This window comes from Gorilla gorilla, chromosome 5 (genome assembly GCF_029281585.2).
Source record: "Gorilla gorilla gorilla isolate KB3781 chromosome 5, NHGRI_mGorGor1-v2.1_pri, whole genome shotgun sequence".
NCBI lineage: Eukaryota > Metazoa > Chordata > Mammalia > Primates > Hominidae > Gorilla > Gorilla gorilla.
This window is the reverse complement of record NC_073229.2, coordinates 189950794-189972909: the sequence shown is the minus strand read 5'-3', so window position 1 is coordinate 189972909 and position 22116 is coordinate 189950794. Positions and strand designations below refer to the sequence as shown.

The 22116-nt window shown below is 43.2% G+C and overlaps 1 protein-coding gene across 3 annotated transcripts in view; it reads left to right on the top strand.

Annotated features, from left to right (window-relative positions):
* The window catches only part of PDE10A (phosphodiesterase 10A), a 332525-nt gene that overhangs the window by 8427 nt on the left and 301982 nt on the right, over positions 1–22116 (top strand). The window lies entirely within an intron of this gene.

The following is a 22116-nucleotide window of genomic DNA, read 5'->3' as shown; positions in this document are numbered from 1 at the left end:
GTTCCAGCAGCCAGGAGGTCGTCCGTGGCCTCGGTCGGGAGATTGCGGTGGAGTGGCATGGATAATACCTGATGCCAGTGTGGTGAGGATGGCAGACGGGGCCTTTTGAATCTCAGCTGTGGGCAGGTAGATGCTGCCTTTTTCTGCATGGAGAATTGACTTGGGAATGTTGATTTGCTGAAGAAAATGAGCTTGATGAAATAGGAAGTCGGGTGGAAACAAACCTGAAAGAGGACAGGGCGAGTAGAATGTGGGGACTTGAGATGGCTTTGGACACTGGAAGGAAACCTTTTCCTCAGAGAGGGAACCTTGGAAGGAACCAGTATGGGGGCTGCTGTGGAGATGGAATTCACAGTGCTTTCCCCAGCTTCTGACCGCCATTTCTCTCAATTGGACAGCACTGTGGCCACCTGAGAGTGAGCCGAGGAGGAGAGCGGGGCCTGGGGAAGCAGGGTTGGGATTGGGGAGAGCGGGAGGCCGGCTGCCAGGGGGTGGCCCAGCCTTGCTGAGACTGGAACTGGGAGGCTAGGAACAGGACAATGAGGAGGATGACGGGAGTGACTGGGAATGTTTTAGAAGGAAAGTGATGCCATTAAATTAATAGTTTAGGAAGACATGCAGTACCGGTGTACAGGGGGGATCGGAGAAAGGGCTGGCAGAGTAAATGTTCATACACTCTGCATTTTAAAAATATACTAAACACAAAGGTATGCACAATTCAGATACTCATCTTGATGCAAGTTGACCAGTAGAGTCCAATTGGGGTGGTATCTTGAGGGCGGAAGAGTATTTGATATGTGGAGCTGAGTGAGGGCAAAGTTCCAGAGAGGAGAGAGAGCCTGGACAGAGGCGCCAGGCTCAAGATGCGCAGCCGGAAGTCAGGGCTCGTGGAGTAGGAGGATCTCATGGCTGGGGGGCTTTGTGCAGAGGAGAAGGGATGGAGAAAGCTGGCACGGTGGATCAGGTCTTCCTTATGCACTGAGTCCAGCTTTGCATTGGGGGAAGGAGTGGGGAGGTGCCAGAGGGCACGGTGTGGGGAGATACCATGACATGCAGATATTTAGTGCATGTTTCCTGCTCATTGGTTTCTATCTGCATCAGAGCTGTGCCTTGCTTACCTGGAGTTGCTGGCTCATGAGGGATCCAGACCTGATGAGGGGCGTTCTGGAGAGCCGCTGGTAGAGGCACGCGTGGTGGGGAAAGCTGTGCCCTGGGATGGAGATGGAGGTCCCTCTGCGCTCCTGTGGAGCTCTCAGGCCCTGCAGCTCTCTTGCCTTTCCGCTCTCTCTCCACTTCCTCATTGTGATTCAGCGCATGGCTGGTGCTTCTGCCTTGTGTCATGGTATCCTCCTGACTGGGAGTCTTTCCTCTTGGTTGCCACCAGTGCCCTGGAACCCTTTTTCCCTGCATCTTCCTAGGCTTCGTCATGGTCCGCTCATCCGTGCTTCCATCGTTGCTGGTGCTTACAGTTGTCTGCTTTCGTGTTTGTCTCCCATTAGCCAAAGTGTTCCTTGCGGGTGGGAAGCATGTTTCATTCATTTTCCTAACCTCAGTGCCTAGCATGTTGCCAAGCAAAATAAGTTGAATGAATGAATAAATAGTGAAGGTGCTAAAGTGAAGGAATATGATTGAAATCGTCCTTTAAAATATTAATTTTCCTAAAGGGAAAGAAATAATGAAATAAATAATGTGATTGTAAAATTTCACTGGCATGACTTGAAGCTTCATTTTTGCTTTATTTATAATATTTTCACGTAATCCAAATACACTAGTTGGCACCAGTGACCCAGGGCTTCTTAGCTACTGTGAACACAGCATGTTCATATGCTCGAGCTGGTGGGGCATGGCTTGGCGTGGAGCAGCCACCCTGAGTTGATGGGAAGGAGGGAGATAAGTGTTTAGAGCGTTCTGGATGCCTCATCTTCATTTCCTGGGGCAGTGATAAAAAGCTTTTTACTTTGATGAAAACATTTCCACACAGCAAAGTGAAAGTGTTGCTTATGAAGGGCTGACATGTTTGAATATGATGAATTATTTATAAAAATACAAGCGTATTTGGCCTTTTAAAAGTTGGTAAGTACTGTGTAAGAAGCGGCTTTGCATAAAGAGCAATTTACTCTGTTGGAAAAAAAGAGACTAACAGGTAACTGCAGAGTTGCAGTCCAGGGACGGGTGGAGGCTGGTGCAGAAAGGGAAAAAACAGCATGGTAATATAGAATTCAAGTTGTAGTTATTGTATAGGATGTAATTTGTGTTTCTGTGTTATAGTTTTAGTAGCTTCTGAAATAAACATCTAAAGTGATATCCAAAAGGGCTTGAAGGCTGCCGGTAATCCTAGCACTTTGGGAGGCTTAGGTGGGAGCATAGCTTGAGCCCGGGAGTTCTAGATCAGCCTGGGCAACATAGTGAGACCTTGTTTCTAAAAAAAAAAAAATAGCCCGGGAGGTTGAGGCTGCAGTGAGCCATGATCACACCATTGCACTCTAGCCTGGGCAACAGAGGGAGACCCTGCCTCAAAAGACAAAATGAACAACAACAAAAAAGAGCTTAGTTACTATGGCTTCCTGGATGTGCTAATTACATATTGTATTGGTGTCTCAGGGTTATATACATTTCAAATTTTCTTGGTGTCCCAGGACCAGAAGTTGTCTAATCAGTTATCATGACTTTTTAGGACTATACTCTGCTTCTCAGGGTTAAATATATCTAATTTTTAAAGGCAGATTAAAGATCTACTTATAAAACCTCAGTAATGAAGACAAGTGGTACTGGCATGTGGATAGGTAGACAAATTAATGCAACAGAACAGAAAAGTGTTAACAAACCCAGACACGTGGCAGAATCTAAAGGATGATATAAGTGTCATTTCATATACGAGAAGCAAAGATAGACTACCGAATACATGATTTGAGGACACTAGGTAGTCATCTAGAAAAAAATAAAAATAGATTATTCCATGCAGAGCACCTCCAGGATAAATTCCAAATGGATTACATATGTACATATATAGGTATATTTATGTGTATATTTAAATGCAAAAAGGAAATCATAAAAAGAAAAAAATGAGGAAATTCCTTTCTAGCCTTGGAGTGAGGAGACCCTTTAAATGGGACTCAAAAACCAGAAGTAAAGAAAAGATTGATAAGTTAATCCACATTCAAAAAACACAATGAAACACCTTGGTATTGCCCCAAATCCTGTAAGCCAGGTCTTAGCATGTTCCTGTTGAGGCCCTGGTGCCTCTCCTGCCTCTCCATCTATCTTTCTCCATGTCCCATAGCATGCCAGAAGCTCCAACACCATGTTAACAACTCCCTGTAGTTCTTGAATTGTGGCCCTAGAGAAAACACTTAAAGCTCCCATCACAGCATAGTGCTAACCTTCTTAATATATAAAGAGTTCCTAGAAATGATTAAGCAAAGAGCTCTTGGACATGACTAAAAAAAAGAACAGCCTGATAAAAAATAGTGAAAGGATATGAACAAAGACAAATCACAATGAAAGGGAAGTAAGTGGCTCTTTGAAAACATGAAAAGATGCTCAGCATTATTCACGGTAAGAGACATGCAGTTGAAAATAACACCTGTGAAAATGGCACCTGTGACATTTGCAAATATTCATAAACTTCATAACACACTGTTGGCAAGTCCACGAGGAGGCAGGTGCTTCTGTACTTTCCTGGTGGGAGTATCAAGTGGTGTAGCTACCGAGGAAGGCAATTTGGCAGTATCCATCAATATTAAAAATGCATGTTGGCTGGGCGTGGTGGCTCACACCTATAATCCCAGCACTTTGGGAGGCCGAGGTGGGTGGATCACGAGGTCAAAAGATCAAGACCATCCTGGCCAACATGGTGAAAACCCATTTCTACTAAAAATACAAAAAGTAGCTGGGCGCAGTGGCACGCACCTGTAGTCCCAGCTACTGGGGAGGCTGAGGCAGGAGAATCACTTGAACCCAGGAGGCGGAGGTTGCAGTGAGCTGAGATCACACCACTGCACTCCAACCTGGCGACAAGAGAGAGACTCTGTCTCAAAAAAAAAAAAAAAAAGTGCATGTAACGATTGAGTCAATAATTCTGCTTCTAGATATTTATTATTCAGACATACTCACACATAGGCAAAGTGACTTAACAAGATATGAATATGGTGTAGTATTGTTTGAAATAGGACATTGGAAACCATCTAATGGCCTATCTGCGAGTGGGCGCCTGGTTAAATAACATTTGCAGCAGTGAAAACGAACGTCCAGAAGATCTTCGAGATACACCGTTATGTGAAAAAAGCAAGGTGTAAACAACATACACACACACACTCAGATACATACATTTTTGTGTTAGAAAGGACAATAAAAGCATATACTTGTATTTGTGATTGCGTAAAGAAACTGGGAAGAAACACAAGAAACTGTTCATGTAACACTTGCTGGGCAGTAACGGGAGGTGGAGGGGAGAAGGGGTCCTGGGGGATGGAAAACCAGAGTTGTGGGGAGACTTTTCAGTGTTACCCCGTTTTATACATTTTGATTTTTGAATAATATAACTTATTTCCCATTCAAAAATTAAATTTCAGAATTAGCAAGAAGGTACCGAAGTGGCATTGAATTAACGGTGAATTGCCTTGCTTTGTTGTTCACGTGTTCATTAGGGGGTCATGTTTTTAGGGTCTTCCCCCTGGGATCGTGGTTTCATTTGTCAGCCCCTAAAATTTGATCGATTTCTGTCTTCCTCTGGCCTCCTACTTACTTCTCCTACACAAGATCCCAAAATGTCAAACGATGAATATTAAAAAAATTGCACGCATCACTACCCCTTGTGGTTATCTTATCAGCTCTTTTCTGACGTCATGCACAGATTTGAACGTGGAAAGCAACACTTCTATTTTAATACAGTTTTTGACTGATGCAATTGATGGTTTCATGCTTAAGATGTGAACTATTGTTTAAACCATTGGAGAGCTGCCCAGCCAGTTTCATCTGGTAGAAATCACTACTTTTTAGAAAGAAACCAGATGCCTTGTTGTAGAAACATGAGCTTTAGATACTAGCGCTTCTCCAGTGAGTGCAAATGTAGCCTCAAGTGACATTGACATTTAATGACACCACTAAAGGGGGGCCCAGCAATTTATTACAAGTTATTCTGTTGTGACAGGGATTTGATTAGTTGACTGGACAGCAGGGGCAGTGGGCACTCCTGCACCTGTTCCTCAGCAGCTTTGCAGGGCAGAGTGGGAGCTGCTGTATACCGGGGCTAGGGGTCTAGGCTGACCAGAACTCTGCCCTGGGAGAGCTTTCTGCCCAGGGCCAGAGGGACAAAGCCTTCCCTCTGGCTGGGCCTTCATGGGGACACTTGAATTATTTAGATCCCCGTGTTTGCCCTCCGCCCTGGTTTTCCTTGGGGTTTAGAGCTCATGCTGTCTCTGGGAGTGTCTCAGCCGGCCTCTTTGCTGTCCCCTCACTGACTCTTCCCCCTTGGTTTGGATATCATCCTGCTTATTTTCCTGTGCTCTGCTTCTAGTGGTGACAGCTTTCTTTGTCTTATCACTTAATATTATTTCCTTCTAGTCCACTGCTTGGTTTTATTTTAGCTGCTACTTCCTTCCAAGTTACTGGATTTTATGAGAACCCTTTCCTGACCTTTAAACCTCCATCTTCACTCCCCTTGAAGCTTCTCCTTGGAGCTGCAAGCTCCTCGTGAGATCTCTTCAGGTAACCCGTGGAGCACACCCAAGTCTCTGAAAGGCACGGGCCTGTCAGTATGCACTCACCTAGTTCTCTTTCTGCAGGGCACCCCTTTCTCACAGGAGACTGTTCTGGGGAAAACCCTGGTGGCGATTGCTCTCTTTTTCTGGGAGTGGCTCCTGGGATGGGGACAAGGATGGGGATGGGTGAGGAGAAGGTGGCTGCACGGTCCTTTCACTCTATGGAGCACTTAAATCCTTCAGGGGCTTTGCAAGCCACCCGGAATGCCTTTGTGTGAAAGGTTATTCTTTGTGAATAATATTACTGCCCTAGTTTAATTTCATTTCTCAGGCGATCTGACTGTGCGTGCAGAGTTTTGGCACTCTATGTGTTGTGTAACTGTTCTGTTCCTTTTGTGAGGGCCATCGTTAGGAAATCTGTCCATTTTTTTCCTGTATGATTTTTGAATTTTCTTTGTTTTGTGTTGGTCCATTTTTGAATGTATTTCAGCAAAAATGTTTGTGATTCAAAATTGTTGTGACTTCTTGTATCCGGGTTGCAGTCTGGTGGAAAGTACCGTGTATGGCTGATAGAATAAGGCATTCAGTAGTAGGTTTGGGGGTGACCTAAACGTTTTCCAAATGCCATTACGTTTTCCAAATGCCATTATTATTAGGTGGAGATCAGCTTCAGAGAGGGCACGTGTGTAGAAAGAGATGTAATTCACTCTTGCTCTTTTTTTTTCTTTTTTTAATCGATATCCTGCTGGCCTGTGTCAGTAGTTTTCTTGTGCTTTGTGACTTCTCAGTAGGAAACAGTGGATGGTCTGATGTGTTAAGAAATGCATATGTAAGGCCGGGCGTGGTGGGTCATGCCTGTAATCCCAGCACTTTGGGAGGCCGAGGTGGGTGGATCACGAGGTCAGGAGATCGAGACCATCCTGGCTAATATGGTGAAATCCCGTCTCTACTAAAAATACAAAAAATTAGCTGGGCGTGGTGGTGGGCGTGTATAGTCCCAGCTACTCGGGAGGCTGAGGCAGGATAGTGGCGTGAACCCGAGAGGCGGAACTTGCAGTGAGCCAAGATTGCACACTGCACTCCAGCCTGGGCAACAGAGCGAGACTCCGTCTCAAAAAAAAGAAAAAAGAAAAAGAAATGTGTGTGTGCCTGTATTTGTTAAACAAACACCAAGGAGGCACGGTAACCTAGAGTGCTTAATTACCAGCCCCTGCGTTGTAGTTGTTTCTTTTGCTACAGTCGTTAAGATTGTGGTGAAGATTAAATGAGATAATATATAGCAAGTGTTTGCAATAGTGCCTTCAGGAGAGCAAGTGCTGAGACACGTAGCCATTGTTTCCTTGGGTTCTGAGACAGTCTTTTCCGAAAAGGCAGCCTCTGCAAGTGACGTCCAAGGGGGCTTCAGTCGGGAAAGGAAGAGAAAGGCTGCTGAGAGCATCCATTTGGCTGGGAAAGGTGTTTCTTTGTAGTTGCAGGAAGTTCAGCTTCTGGAAACGCTGATATCAGGAAATGGCTGGAGTTCGCAAGCAATTCCACTTTCTTGGCAAGAAATTAAAGGAAAATGTGTTGCAAATAAAAGGGAAGAATTTTTGGAAAAAGAACTAAAAAAAAAAAAAAGGGATTGTCATTAGAAAGCTTCTTCCATTTAGGGGAAGCTATTTTTTGAAAGGCTATTGTAGTCCCATTCCCCATTTATGGGACTTCTGCACCTCCAAGAGAATTCACCTCTGCCCTCTCCTGTCTCTGAGCGTTTCGCCTTCACTCGGTCCTGTCTAAAAGCAGAATGATGCTGTTGGGTCTCCTGCTGCTGGGGTTGAGTGGGAAGGCCCTGCTGCTGGCAGCTCCAGGGGCAGAGTGGCCTTAGGTGAGCCTGGAGCCTGTCCAGGACACCATCCCTCTCTGCCATGGACACTGTAGCTTATATTTGCTTTGTATGGTTTCCCTCTGTGACTGGTTATTTGTTTACTCTAGACTTTTGTAGATTGTTGGTCTGTATTCTTAACTCTGTATGTGGCCTTAGTCCTGTACATGCATTACAGTTTTCTTTTGTAATTTAATTTACTCTTAACTTGAAGAAAGGTGAGAATGTGCCCATCATGAGCAATGATCTCCTTATGGGTACATTTTGAGAGTGCTGTGTGTCAAATGCCTTTACACAGCCTCTACGTCTGGTTTGCCTTTATCTGAAACAAAGCTATCAAGGCTTTATCTAATTTTAATTAAAAATTCTGCAAATAATTTGAGGAATTACACTTTTATATGTTACGATATCTCTGGAATTGTTTAATACTGTCGGATGGGCATGTGTACTTCTCAAAAATGGTCGGCTTCTGTCTCTCAGTAGGTCATATTTCATAAACATTCAAAGACCTTCCAGGCAGGCGTCCATTGTGCAGCTGTGGCCAGGTGCTCCTTCTCATCCCGGAACTGTGTTTGGAGCAGCAGGGGAGCAGGTGGGTGGTGATGCCGCTGTTGATGCCTGCTCGCCTGTCTTTCCTCGACATCATAAGCTTGAGGTCTGCTGTCCATCTCAGATGACTAGCAGTGCCCTGCAGGAATCACTGAGTGCGTGCTGAACGAGGGGGTCAGGAGAAGCAGTGTGGGACGCTAGGAGACGTGTATTTTGGAGCAAGACTTGGTCTCAAATCTCAGCTCTGTGTAATTTCTCAGCACTCTAATTTTCTTACCTGTAAAATGGATGTTCAACAAATGTCAGTTTATTGAATAGTTCATTAAATACTTTTTCCTGCACAGAAGAAATTGCAGGCTTGTTTTAGGTCATAATACTTTGGAATTTTCTTGAATTGCCCAACTTACATATTTATAATCAGTTTTGATTTCAAGTATGATAGGCTGCACCTAGGTTTTCAACATAAAAAGAGACAAGAAAATGGAGAGCCGTTTCCAGAAATCCTTCAAATGTTGCTTTTGATTTTTAAAAGAGGCTGTGACTTCATGACAAGGTCTATAAATGAACGTCCTTGCACTCCGGGGTGGGGACAGAGCTGCAGTGAGGCCTTTGCCCTCGCGTTCCTGATGCTGCCGTGGAACTGTTCCCTGGTCTGTGCCAGGCTGGCCCATTTTCCTGAGAAGGCTCAAGCATGCTCCTATTTTAGGATTTGACCTGCTGTTTGTCTTGCTGGGTTATTTTGCCTCCCTTTATACTTGTTTCCTACCTTATATAAGGGCATTGTCCTCAAGTGGAGGAATATGTGAAACTATTTGTAGTCATGTTTAGCAGTTGTTTTGGTGGATATTAGTAGTTGGCTAAAGGAAGTAAACTTTTTTTTTTTTTTGAGATGGAGTCTTGCTCTGCTGCCCAGGCTAGAGTACAGTGGCATGATCTTAGCTCACTGCAACCTCTGCCTCCCAGGTTCAAGCAATTCTCCTGTCTCAGCCTCCCTAGTAGCTGGGATTACAGGTGCACACCACCAAACCCAGCTAATTTTTGTATTTTTAGTAGAGATATGGTTTCACCATATTGGTCAGGCTGGTCTCGAACTCCTTACCTCAGGTAATCTGCCCACCTCAGCCTCCCAAAGTGCTGGGATTACAGGCGTGAGACACCGCGCCCAGCCAGGAAGTAAACTTTTCAGGAGATCTCAGTCAACAACTGTGTAGGTTTTGCCAGATTTAATGTGCTTGCGTGTCTGTAAACTCACCCTAAGGACTTACTTCTGATTCCATTGGTTTTCTGAAGTAAGTACTCAGTTTCCCTTGAAGAAAGACGTCTGTGAACTCCAGTTTTCTATTTGGGTTTCCTTGCCCACAGAGCCTGAGATAAGGACAGGTGGTTCATTTGAGAGGTGACTGCAGCAGGCAGGAGTAGGGAGTGAAGCAAGGGGTCAGGGGCAAGAAGGGAGAGCCAGTAAAAGGCGAGTTATTGGTTCCAGCAGGCCCCCCGCTCAGGAGGACAGAAGGCAGCTGCACCCTCGCTGTGCACTCCCAGATGCTTCTTTTGGAAATCGAGTGGGCTCTCCTGGCCCTGGCAGGGGTGCTGGATGAAAGCAGCAAGGCTCAGATGTGCGCCTGAAGTAGGATCCACCACTTCAGGAGAGACTGACCTCACTAGGCACAGGCCACCACTGCTGTGGCAGAAACCAGAAGCAGGCTGAGAGGATGTGGTACCAAGCGCCAGAGGCTTCTGCTACTAACACAATTAGGGTGACGTTTATGTTCTTTATTCTACTTTCCAAGTCTGAGGTGTATGATTTTTTGAAAAGCACTCATTAATTTTTAAAGTTCCCAGATTTCCTGGAGATCAACGTAAATCCAGACAATCACGCTTGACCTGGCCTTGCTCATGACCATCCATGCTTCTGAGCTGCAGTGGCAGAAGTGTGCAAGTGCCAGGGAGACAGTAGGGGTGACAAAGTCTGAAACACATGCCATCTGGCCTTCCACAGGGGAAGGCTACCCCTGTCCTAAGACAGTCATTTCATACGGGGGTTTTCATAGAATACGCTGTGGTTAGGTGCCTGTGTTGATGAAGTACATGCAGTGTGATGTTTCAATATACGTATATGTTGTGAGTGCCAGTTAGAAGATGGGTGATCAAGAATTGGAATTTCAAGAGATCCTACACATTTGGCGTCTCCCTTCACCTTCCCTGGGTGACAGGTACTTCCACAATTCCTGCCTGTTGCCCTTACCTCTGGGCATCGTACATGTGAAGAAAGGTGCTGGTGGTTTCTCCCAGGCTGCTTCCTATGGGCACACCCACTTCCAAGAGGATGCATGGGCAAAGATCACTTAAAGAAATCTTCACGGAGACTCTTAAAAATGAACTTTTCTGGCCGGGCACGGTGGCTCATGCCTGTAATCCCAGCACGTTGGGAGGCCGAGGCCGGCAGATCACGAGGTCAGGAGATCAAGATCATCCTGGCTAACACATGGTGAAACCCCGTTCTCTACTAAAAATACAAAAAAAAATTAGCAGGGCGTGGTGGCAGGCTCCTGTAGTCCCAGCTACCCAGGAGGCTGAGGCAGGACAATGGCGTGAACCCAGGAGGCGGAGCTTGCAGTGAGCCAAGATCGCGCCACTGCACTCCAGCCTGGGCGACAGAGCGAGACTCTGTCTCAAAAAACAGAAAAAAAATGAATTTTTCTGAGGATGTCTACCTGACAACAGGTCTGCCAGTCGTACTTTTCAGCTTTCTTTTAAAAATATATTTTTTAATTGACTAGTAATGGCATATGTTTATGAAGTACAGTGTGATTCTTTGATGTATGCATACATTGTGGAATTATTAAATCAGGTGAATTAACATATCTGTCACTTAACCTACTTATCATTGTTTTCTGAACATGTAAAAATCTATTCTTCTAACAGTTTCTAAATGTATAAGATGTCATTATTAACCATGGTAACCATGCTGTGCAATGGATAGCTAAAGCTTATTCCTCCTGTCTGACGGAAACTGTATGCTTTGACCAAGATCTTTCTTTTCCCCATCCCTGCCTGTCCCAGCCTCTGGTGGCCACCGTTCTGTTCTCTACTTCAATGAATTCTTTTAAAAGTTCCAAATATAAGCGAGGTCATTCAGTATTTGTCTTTCTGTGCCTGGCTTATTTCACTTATCTGTTTTCACGACTGACTTTCTCCGATTTCCAAAAGAAGAAAGGGATAGCCCTTTCTTCTTCAGAGTCTTACTATGGCTCATTGCCCCGGCATGTAAAAATCTCTGGGGTACTAAACGATGGGACAATCTGAGAAGGCTCTGTTCCTAGGGCAGAGTTCGGGGAGAACAAACTAAGGAAAGCATCTGTGAATGTGGGAGACTCTTTATTTCACCAAGTCAGCAAACCCATTGCAAGGCTCCATCCACATACTCATCTGTCCATACATCCATACACCCATCCATTCATCTGTCTGTCTGCTCATCTCTCCATCCATCTCTCCATCCATCCATCCATCCATCCATCCATCCATCCATCCATCCATCCACTCACTCACCTATCTATCCATCCACCCACCTACCTATGCATCCACCCATACATCTACCCACCATCTGTCCTCCCATGTATCTTAGAACTATAATTCAGAAATGAGAAATTGTCACAGGGATGCAAGTTAGATGATGTATTTAAATTATAAAATAACCTTTTCAGACAGAAATTAGGTCTGATTGAGCTATTTGACTTGCCACTGGAGAATGGCTTTCCAGGAAGGTTGTTTGGTGGACAGGGTCCGTGGACTGAATGAACTATTCCTCAGCTCCAGGTTTTGACAAAAATATGTATGCCGTAAAAAAAAATATGTGAGAACTTACATCATTCACAACTATTTAAACTTGTGATACAATTTTTATATGGCAACTTAAAAATGTGTGATGGGACGCACGTTCTTTGGCAGGTATGCCGCAAGAGAGTGAGTGAATGCAAAGGGCTCTTTAGAGCTGAATTAACAGGCTGGATGTGAGCGAATTACCTGGGCTGTATGGTGTTCACCCACCGGAGAGTGTCTGAAAGCATAAAGGCCAGACTGGTACAGCCAACAGGTATAAGGACTACAAATGGTTTTACTTGAGATCTGTCTTATAAGTCTCCTCAGCAAGATCAGAGAGGATTCCAGGGGCTAGTCTTTCAACTTCCAACCAGTCCGTACCGCTGCTGTAACCAGAATGATTATGTGGGGCTATATACACCTCAGTGCTTTGCAGAGCACTACTCCTCTAAAATCTCTGCAGTTGATTATTTTCCTTATTTTAATTCCACGTTAATGTGGCTGTGTCCCTCCTAAATACAGCCTGAGTCCTTTGTTGAGTGCCTCCTATGTGTCGATAGGGTGGTGCTCAGATGGACGTCCACGACCTCAGGGAGCCTGTGCCTCGTGGCCAAGGCCGACCTGAACAAACGTATCATGCTAGACACATATTCACGGGAAGCCACATTCATCCGCGGCATCTAGGGACATCTCCCCAAGGAAGAGACAGAGGAGAAGGAAAAGACTGTGTTAGCCCCTGTGGATGTGGGGCTGTGGGAGAGCAGGTGTTTCTGGTGGAGGGGCAGCTTGTGCAGAGACCTGAAGGGTAGGAGACATCTTTAACTCCAGGCGTGGCTTTCCAGAATCATGGTATTCCACCTTCCCAGAGTCAAAGCAGTAAGTTACACCCCTGATGAAATGAGCACATCACACACACACACGTTCATGATTCCACACCCCGAATGGGCGTCAAAGGAAACCAGATTCCTACCAGCCACGCCTCTGCCACTCCAGCTGGTGGCCTGCAGGACAGAGGCTGCGGGGCTGCCGTGGGAGGTACAGGGTGGCTGGAGAGTTGAGATGAACCGAAACACCGCTTCCCAGAGACAGGACCGTGTTCTGTTTCAAAGATTGCTTTCTATTCCTCATCTTCCTTGGTTCTCCTAACAGTCCGAAGAGGAATCCTAAGCAAAGTGAGGCTCAGGAACATCTAGGGCATCTAGGAACAGACTTGAATCACCACACGGTGGGTGCAGCGAGGGAGGAGCCAGGCTGCTTTGCCTTAGCTGTGCTCAGGGTCTCAGTGGAGGGCCTGCCCCCAAGGCGCTCTAAATAATATTTGCCAATATTTGCTGAGTGGCCAGCGCCCGCTCTGACTGTGGGTTATCATGGGTGAGGCACCACCTCTGCCTCTGAGAGCCAGCATTGCTGGGGAAGCATTTGCCAGATTACTGAAGTGTAACTTTTAAAGCACCTGTTTTTAGTGATTTCAGTTAGTTCAGACATCAACCTTTAAAACGTGTGATGCCTTCTCTTCTTATAGTATTGTGCATCTGATATTTTACCTTTTTATGAGCATCAGTTATTATTGTTTTATAATAGAGAAATGTATTTTGAAGGACTCTTGAGGTTTACAGTTCTGTTTGCTGCTATAATTAGTTAACTACCTCATATTTCTAGGTGTTTTTGTTTATCTTTCTAAAGATAAATAAAAGATTTAAAAAAACCTTTCTTATGACTTTTAACATTTTTTTTTTCTTTGTTGACCTCTGGGCGTCAGTCACCCCTTACTGGCCCCCACGTGTCTGCTCAGAAAGCCTGGCCATCCTCCTCTATTCAGTCTCTTGGGTCCATCCCTCTTCTGTGGTCAGGTGAAGCAGACAGCCATGTTGCTGTGATCAGCTTGCCTTGAAGATGGGAAGGAGCTGAAGGGCTGGCCACGGCCGAGTGCTGAGGTCACCGATTTAAGACACCTCTTCTGACTGCATGGACACTATATAGTGACATCAGACAAGTGATATTAGTTCTGTGTGCAACTATTCTGAATATTTCCTGGTAGGTGCTGGCTGAGGACAAAGTAACAGCCAATGCAAAGTTATCATACTTCTTATTAATAGATGAGTTATATTATTCTTGGCCAATTATATAAACCATTTTCATAAGTAATTTTATAAACAAATTTATAAACTACTGTTTACATAATCTGTGTTTTATTTAAATTTGTGTCTTCTAGCAACAACATCGCTTAGTTTATCAGACTTCATTTGAAATCACTTGACATCCAGATAGGAATATGTTGTGGTTTCCGCATTTCTGAACAGGAAGGTTTAGAAGGGAAGAGGTAGAGGAACACTGCAGCACTTATTAATGGCTAATGGTCTGTAACAGTGTGTGAATAACAGGTTATTACATAAGAGCTCTTCTTAATTTTTATGTTCATTTTCTTTGAGCCAAAATGTTAACTGTTTTCTTTCCCATTTTGGAGTTACCTGAGTAAGCTTATTTAAATTTTGTAATCTTGCTGATAAAGTAACATGAAATTTTTACTTTTAAACTTTACAGACCAAGAATATACTTGTTTAATATACCTGTTTGCTGAATAAATAATGTATTGTGATAGGTGATTTGAAAATGGTAAAAAAATTTTAATATGTATCTAATAAGTAAACAGAAACAGAAAGGCAGGCAATGTTTAAAAAATTTTTAAAACACTGGTAAATAGAAACCATTAGAATCTTTATGTTTTGAAAGCCTTTCAGCAGTTAAAAATTTCACATTAATTAAGTCTGCATTTCCTATACCCTAATGGGAAAGAGTTACATGCATGCAACTTAAAGACCTTTAGTCGATTTGAGGTTGTATAGATTTTTTTCTTTTTTTTTTTCTGGTGGCAGAATCTTGCTCCGTGGCCCAGGCTTGAGTGCAGTGGTGCGATCACAGCTCACTGCAGCCTCAACCTCCTGGGCTCAGGTGATCATCCTGCCTGAGCTTCCTGAGTAGTCAGGACCACAGGTGTGCACCACCACACCTGGCTCATTTTTAAAATTCTCTATAGAAGACAAGGTCTCCCTATGTTGCCCAGACCGGTCAAGAACTCCTGGGCTCAAGCAGTCCTCCCTCCTTGGCCTCCCAAAGTGTTGGGATTACAGGCGTGAGCCACTCCACCTGGCCATAGATTGATTTTTATGTCTCTCTCTCTCTTTTTTTTTTTTTTTTTGTGGGACAGAGTCTTGCTCTTTTGCCTAGGCTGGAGTGCAATGGTGCAACCTCGGCTCCTTGTAACCTCTACCACCCATGTTCAAGGAATTCTCTTGCTTCAGCCTCCCAAGTAGCTGGGATTACAGGCATCCATCACCATGCCTGGCTGGTTTTTGGTATTTTTAGTAGAGATGGGAATTTGCCATGTTGGCCAGGCTGGTCTTGAACTCCTGACCTCAGGTGATCCACATGCCTCAGCCTCCCGAAGTGCTGGGATTACAGGTGTGAGCCACTGCGCCCTGCCCTCTCTTCATTTTTTATCTTGATTCTTTTGCAGTTGAGAATTATAATAGGTATGGCTTTCTTTAAAAATAAAACTAATCTCTGAGTTTTAAATTGTGCAAATGAAGGGAAGGATGAAAAGTCTTAACAGAAAGCTGAAAAACAAGGTTTCTGAGTGTGATGTAATGAATGTGACACTTGCAGTCAATTGACTGGAGTTTGAATATTGAATAGTTTGAATTTGATTCCTCCATACATTGGTTGTGGACTCCTAGGCAAATTGTTTAACTTTTGAATGTCTCCCTAATCTGTAAAATGGTGGTAATTTTACTATCACACAGCCAGCTAGCTTCCTTCCTTCCTGCCGCCTGCCTGCCTTCCTTCCTTCCTGCCTTCCTCTCTCTCTTTCTCTGTCTCCCTCCCTCCCTCCCTCCTTCCTTCCCTCTCTTCCTTCTTCCCTCCCATTTGGTCAGGATAAAGATGAAATAATGAATGTGAAGGTACTTTGTAGACTATAAAAATCAGCATTGTTAGGGTGTCATTACAAAATCTGGAGGACACAGAATATAAATGTTAATAAGCCTTATTGTTATATAATGTTTGAGTGGTAATTGTGTGTTCTAGGTTCTTAAAGACTCTAGTTTTCCCTTAGTATAGTAGTTAACTTTCTATTGTTGTTTGAATAATCTATTTTAGATTGCTAGGTAGGCAACTAAATACATACCTTATTATGCAATGTGGGTGTTGTGTGGGCGACTTAACCTTGGGATGACGAACTTAACTTTTACCAGTTTTGGTTAGTATATATTTTAATGATGAAGTTTAATATTTCATAGTATATCCTTTTTTAAAATTTTATTTTCTTTGCATTTATCTGTGTAGTGATGTGGCAATATAAAATATAAAGTTTGAATGTTCTAGCTCAAACATAAGTGCAAATTAGATGGTCTGAAGACAGGAATGTGTATTACATGCATCCTTTCAGAACACAACACAATGGCAAGAATTGGTAAAAGAAAATTAAATCATTTTTATTTTAAAGCTATATTTGCTTTGATATAAAACGACTCCTTCCACCCTCTCTCTCTGTCTCTTGCCTTCCTTCTCGTCCTTCCTCTTTGTTAACTCCATTTGTAGTTGGCTTTTATTTGCGTTTAGTTTTGACCCTTACTGTGCTTTAAAAGTTATCTGAAGTATAAAGTGAAAATAAAAAGGAAGGTGAATGTGTTGCATAGTAGAATCATCGCCAAACAAAAAGGGTTAAAATACTTTTTCTTTTCTTTTTTGGTGGGGGGAGGGTGGTGGGAAGTAAGAGGCTTTCCAATGAGGCATTTCACAAAGGCATAATCTTTGAATCTGATTAGATACCATGTTGAGTTGGCCTCTTTCACCCAGCACAGAGAATTTCTGACCCATTTAAAAAGAGATGTTACTGACAGCATCTGCTAACGGCAGGCGAGGGCTGGCTGGAGGAAAGGAGGAGATGGGAAATGGAATAAAAACCTATGGGAGATGGGATTGTGGTGAATGAAGGCTACAAAGCGTTTTCTCATTTCAAGAGATAAAGACAAGGCATATTTTGAGAAATTATCTTTTGGCTCTGGGGAAAATCAAGCCAGATTTTGCCTTCTGCTTTGGCGTTCTGCCCTTATTGTAAATATCATTCCACAGAGAATTCCGTGATAGCTCCGTAAAGTCTTGAGTACAAATCTGGGAGGACTCGCCCCGCCTGTGCCGGGGAAACTTGGGTCCTGGGTCGATGACCCCTGTCCTTGCCTTTCTTTTTCCGATCCTTGGATGAGAAGAAGCTTCCACTATTGACGCAGAACCTTTTGCCACTTAACATGATGCCTGGAAACAAAGTGGGGTTTTGTTTTTGTGACCCTGTTATGCTGCCCGACACACAGGACGTTCTCCAGAATGTATGGAATGAATTTTGACTGCATGTGTAGTCTTTCTCTTTTCCCATGCCAAATGTGAAAAATTTTCCACAGTCTTGTGTATGTTACCCGTCCGCCATAAAGCTGGACACCGTCATTCAGTCAGGTACAAACCTTGCACGTTAAGGACACCTAGGCAGGGCCTGGGTGGTGCAGCGGCTTTTCTGGCAGGACATGTGTGCGGTGACAGAATCAGGGCCACATTCTGGAAGCCACATCCTAGTATGGTATAGGTGGTGGTGGTGGTTTTGATTGTTTTTTATTGCTTCAGCCTTGATCTGTGATTCTTTGCCATTCCACTGAACAAGCTGGTTAAGTGCATCGGTCCTGGGGTCACCCTAGCTAGCTTCAAATCCTGGTCCCATCTCTTATAGTCTGTGAGAAGTTTATTGCATAACTATCCTTTTTGCCTCAGTTCATTTATAACATGGGATGAAAATAATAGTACCCTTGTTCATCAAGCGGTCCAAAGGGTTAAATTAATTAAATAATAGGTGTGTAGGACAGTGGGCTGAATACATATGAGCTGCTCTTTCATTTCCATGATGATTTCATTTACAGTCTGATAATTTTCACATGAATCGTCTCAGGTGTGGTCATGGCAGTCTTGTTAGAGAGGCAGGCTATTGATATCCCTTTATTTTACAGATACTAAAAGTGGCTTTGAGGTATTAAGTGACTTGCCCTTCCGAGGTGAGGGGTGGCTGGACCTAGGCAGAGCATTTCTACAGCAGATGGAAAGATGCCTGACACAAGCAAACACAGGGCATCAAAAGGAGCCTCATTTCTGCACCTCCAATTAGTACTTCACAAATGTGTTCGGGCAGATGCATAAACAGTCTACCCAGTTTATGCAAAATAATAGCTTGCATGGCAAATGTCCTTTTGTGAACCGTAAGTATTGCATTTAGGGTGGGAAGCTGGAGGGGAATAGACAGCAGCTGTTCTTGGGGATACAGTTGGGGCCTCAGCCTGTGGAACGTCTGGAATGTGAGGTTTCCTGTAAGGGCTGGTTTTGCCTGCATTTTTCCTTGTGAAGGTTTTTTGAAAAGCTGTAAATTGTAATAAAATTAGAGTGCTTCTTTTAAATGATTGATTCTCAAAATTCTACATGAGTAGAAAGACTATACATTTCATAAATGTAACTTGGCAAGTCATATTTCTATATTTCTACTTCAATTTTGCTCCTAGGAAAATTATTGTAACTTTATTTTGAAGAGTGTGTGTGTGTGTGTGTGTGTGTGTGTGTGTGTGTGTGTGTATGGAGGGATTTCCTTTTCACATAGCCAGTGAACTAGCTGTGTGTTTGCTAATGGGATAAAGTGTGTTGAGGTGAGCACGTGAGGTCTACTTCCCAGGGTTTATCCTAACCCAGGAATAGGAAGTAGGGGATTCCTTTGATAATATGCATCATATGTCCTAGGCAAACAAGAGGGGAACCATGTAAATGTAAATGTCTGTTTACAGATAGAATTATGCATTTGAAATTGGTATAAAAATAAAGAACAAGAGCTAAGGGATTTCCCAGAGGTCATGGGAATGGCTCCTATTACAGTAAAATGCTTACATAATGATAACACTTAGCTTGTGATATTTGCAGTTATTTTAAATGTTATTCTTTGAAACACTGCATAGAGGCAGCTTACTGTAATGGTGCAGTATATAATATTTTTCTGTGAAGAGAATGGAATCTTCTGTTTCTATCAAACAAGATATGTCTACCTCTATTTTTTATTAATAATTTTTCTTTAATCGTTATTAAAGGTACCTTTATTCTTGTATGCCCCAAATGGTGTATGTTACTAAAACCAAAGTTCACGCTGTGTCCACGATAGTCTTTTGATTTGTATGGGCCTGTTCATTGATTTGTATGTGCATGAAACTGTCTTAAGTACTTATTTGAAACCTCTGAATAAATTTTACAGAATTCATAGCTAAGAAAATGTTTAGATTTGCCACAAATCTCTTTGGAATAAGTTAAAAGTACATATACTCTAAAGTACCCACTTGTTTGCTTGGATAGCGTAATTCCAAATCCGCTGTGATGGTCGTGCACGCGCGCATGCACACACACCCACACACACACACTCACACCCCACTTGACTTGCACCATGACCATGAAGACAAACCCCATCTCTGACATTTTGCCTGTGCCAAGACTAAACTGGTGCTGGTATTCAGTCTTATAAAATGAAAAATGATAACCACTACCCCCACCAATGAAATAACAAATAATATTCCTTTGGGAGATATTAACCTTTTCTGATGCCTTTTATCAATCCAATCTCTATGTTAGGCACGTACCTTTTAATGCTATTTTATTTTGGGATCATACTTGCCTGATCATCTCTCAGAGTGATTCCAAACATTTTTCCACGGAAAATACTGCGCCTACCTAAAGGAAGCCCTTAGGCTGCCTCTCAGTCTTAGTGAAGTGACTGCTACTAGGAGTGTGAGTTGCCCACTCAATTTACTAAAGGAATGTCCCCTCTACCTCCCCTCTTAATTATTGATTAAGGCAAATGGATCTTTATTTCATTGGCAACCTGGAGGAGTAGTAGTCCAACCACTTGCCAGGCAAAATAGAGCGATGGTTGCTATATAAATGCTTAAATGAACACAGGCCAGGGACCCGTGGAGCCCCCTGGACCATGCCACATGGAACTAGCCAGTGTGAAGCATGGGTTCTGGGGACATCAGAATGAGATTGTGTCTACAGAAAGTTTGTTAGGAAAGACTGACACTTGGGGCACGTGCACATTGTCTTAGTACCAGGAGTACCGTTCTGTTTTTCCAGAACAAGTGGTTACTTTCTTTCTGTGGGCATTGAGTTTTGTAAACTACGAGTTCGAATTTTCACCTTGATTGTCAGTTTACAGTAAAATTTATGGCTTTTCCGTAGCCTGTGTGTCACTTTTGTGGCGTGTGTTTTGTTTATCTCCTTTCCTGCTTCTATTTTACTTTCCTACCTTTTGTTTGCTTTCTTCTTTTTCATTTCAGTTTAATGCATGCTATCTTTGTCTCGCTGTAGTTTGTGTATATTTGAAAACTTTCTTAAATGTTCTCTGGAACAAGGCGAGGTAAGTAATCTTCATTTATTTGGTATTGAATACAATCCTGAGTGTGTTACCTTTGTTTTACATAAGGGGAACCAGCCACACAGCTAATAAAGTTGCAGGACTCAGGTTCAGCTTGAGGTTTCTCCTAGAAAGCCCAGGCTCACTCTCCCAGCTGTGCCCTGTTCTCTCAAGAAACCAACAGATACACTCCGCACACTCCTCAACAACCCATGACGCTCCACACACACACACACACACACACGATCTTCAGTGGGCACCGCTGCAGACACATGCATTCCATAAACCCTGCAGATCCGCTGATCGGAGGCATTGATTCTCAAAGCGCATGGCCTGAAATTATACTAAAAACGCAAATTCCTGGGGCCTTCCCCAGACGCACTGAAACAGAAGCCGTGAGGGAGGGGCCCGCAGCTTGTCAGTCATCGCGAGGTGATTCTGTTGCACTCTTGACTTTCAGAACCACTCAGGAGATTACACACTTTGGAAAAAAAAGAATTGTTTTTCTGATAGGACTTTCTTAAATAGCAGACCCTGTGAGTCTGTTTACATTTGAATTTAATTTATAAGGATTCAGGTTATATATATCACTTCAAAAATATCTATTATGGAAAAATAGGAATTTTTTAAAAATAAAATTATTCTCAAGACCAGCCTGGCCAACATGGTGAAACCTCATCTCTATAAAAATACGAAAAAAAAAAAATTAGCCGGGCGTGGTGGTGCACACCTGTAGTCCCAGCTGCTCGGGAGGCTGAGGCATGAGAATTGCTTGAACCTGGGAGGTAGAGGTTGCAGTGAGCTGAGATCGTGCCACCGCACTCCAGCCTGGGTGACTGGAGTGAGACTCTGTCTCAAAAACATAATAAAATGAAATAAAAATGTATTATAGACTATTCCTGTTCTCTAATACTCCTCCAGACGACCTTTCCCTGTTTCCTTTGAAGACATAAATGTTGGGTTTTGAAATGTTTGCTATTTGATTTCATTTTTCCCCTCAATTATTCCATCTTCTTTCTCCCTTCCAAGGGGGTTTTTCAGTTTTTTTCTACTCTGTAATTTCTGTAGCTATAAAGAAAAGTTAATGTACAGGTAAAGAAAAGTTAATGTATAGGATATCTTTACTAGAGATCACTTAAAGTGGCCGCTTCTGAGCCACATTTCAGGGACATGAACTGAACGGGTGTGCCAACCTGTGCCCCTTTATTATTGATTTTCGAATCTCTCCTTGATGCCTTAAGCCTCTCCTTGAAGATTTAAAAATGTAAAGCTGCGTAGTGTCTTGGTTTTGATGTAGAGAAGTCAGTCTACATCTTACAGATGTCTAAACCAAAGGCATTTGCTCTATTCTGCAGTTACAGTCAGATCAAGATCAAAAGCTGTTTCTTTTTTTTCTTTTTTCTTTTCTTTTTTTTTCTTTTTTTTGACACAGTGACTTTTCTTTCTTCTCAGATGTATGGTATGCTATTTCCAGGAGTTGTGAAGGAATCTCTTCCAGCATATTGAGTTGCTGAAAAATACACAGGTGATGGTGATGCTTTAATCATGCCCCCTCCACTGGGAGGGACGCCTTGTGAATTTCAGCTAGAACTGGGATCCCATCTTGGCAAATCTGCGTAATTCTTGGGTATACAGCTCTAATAGGAAAAATGATCTCCCACAGATGTCAGTAGGAAATGTCCTGTAGCTGGTGTTCCCTGAGAAGTTCATGTGCC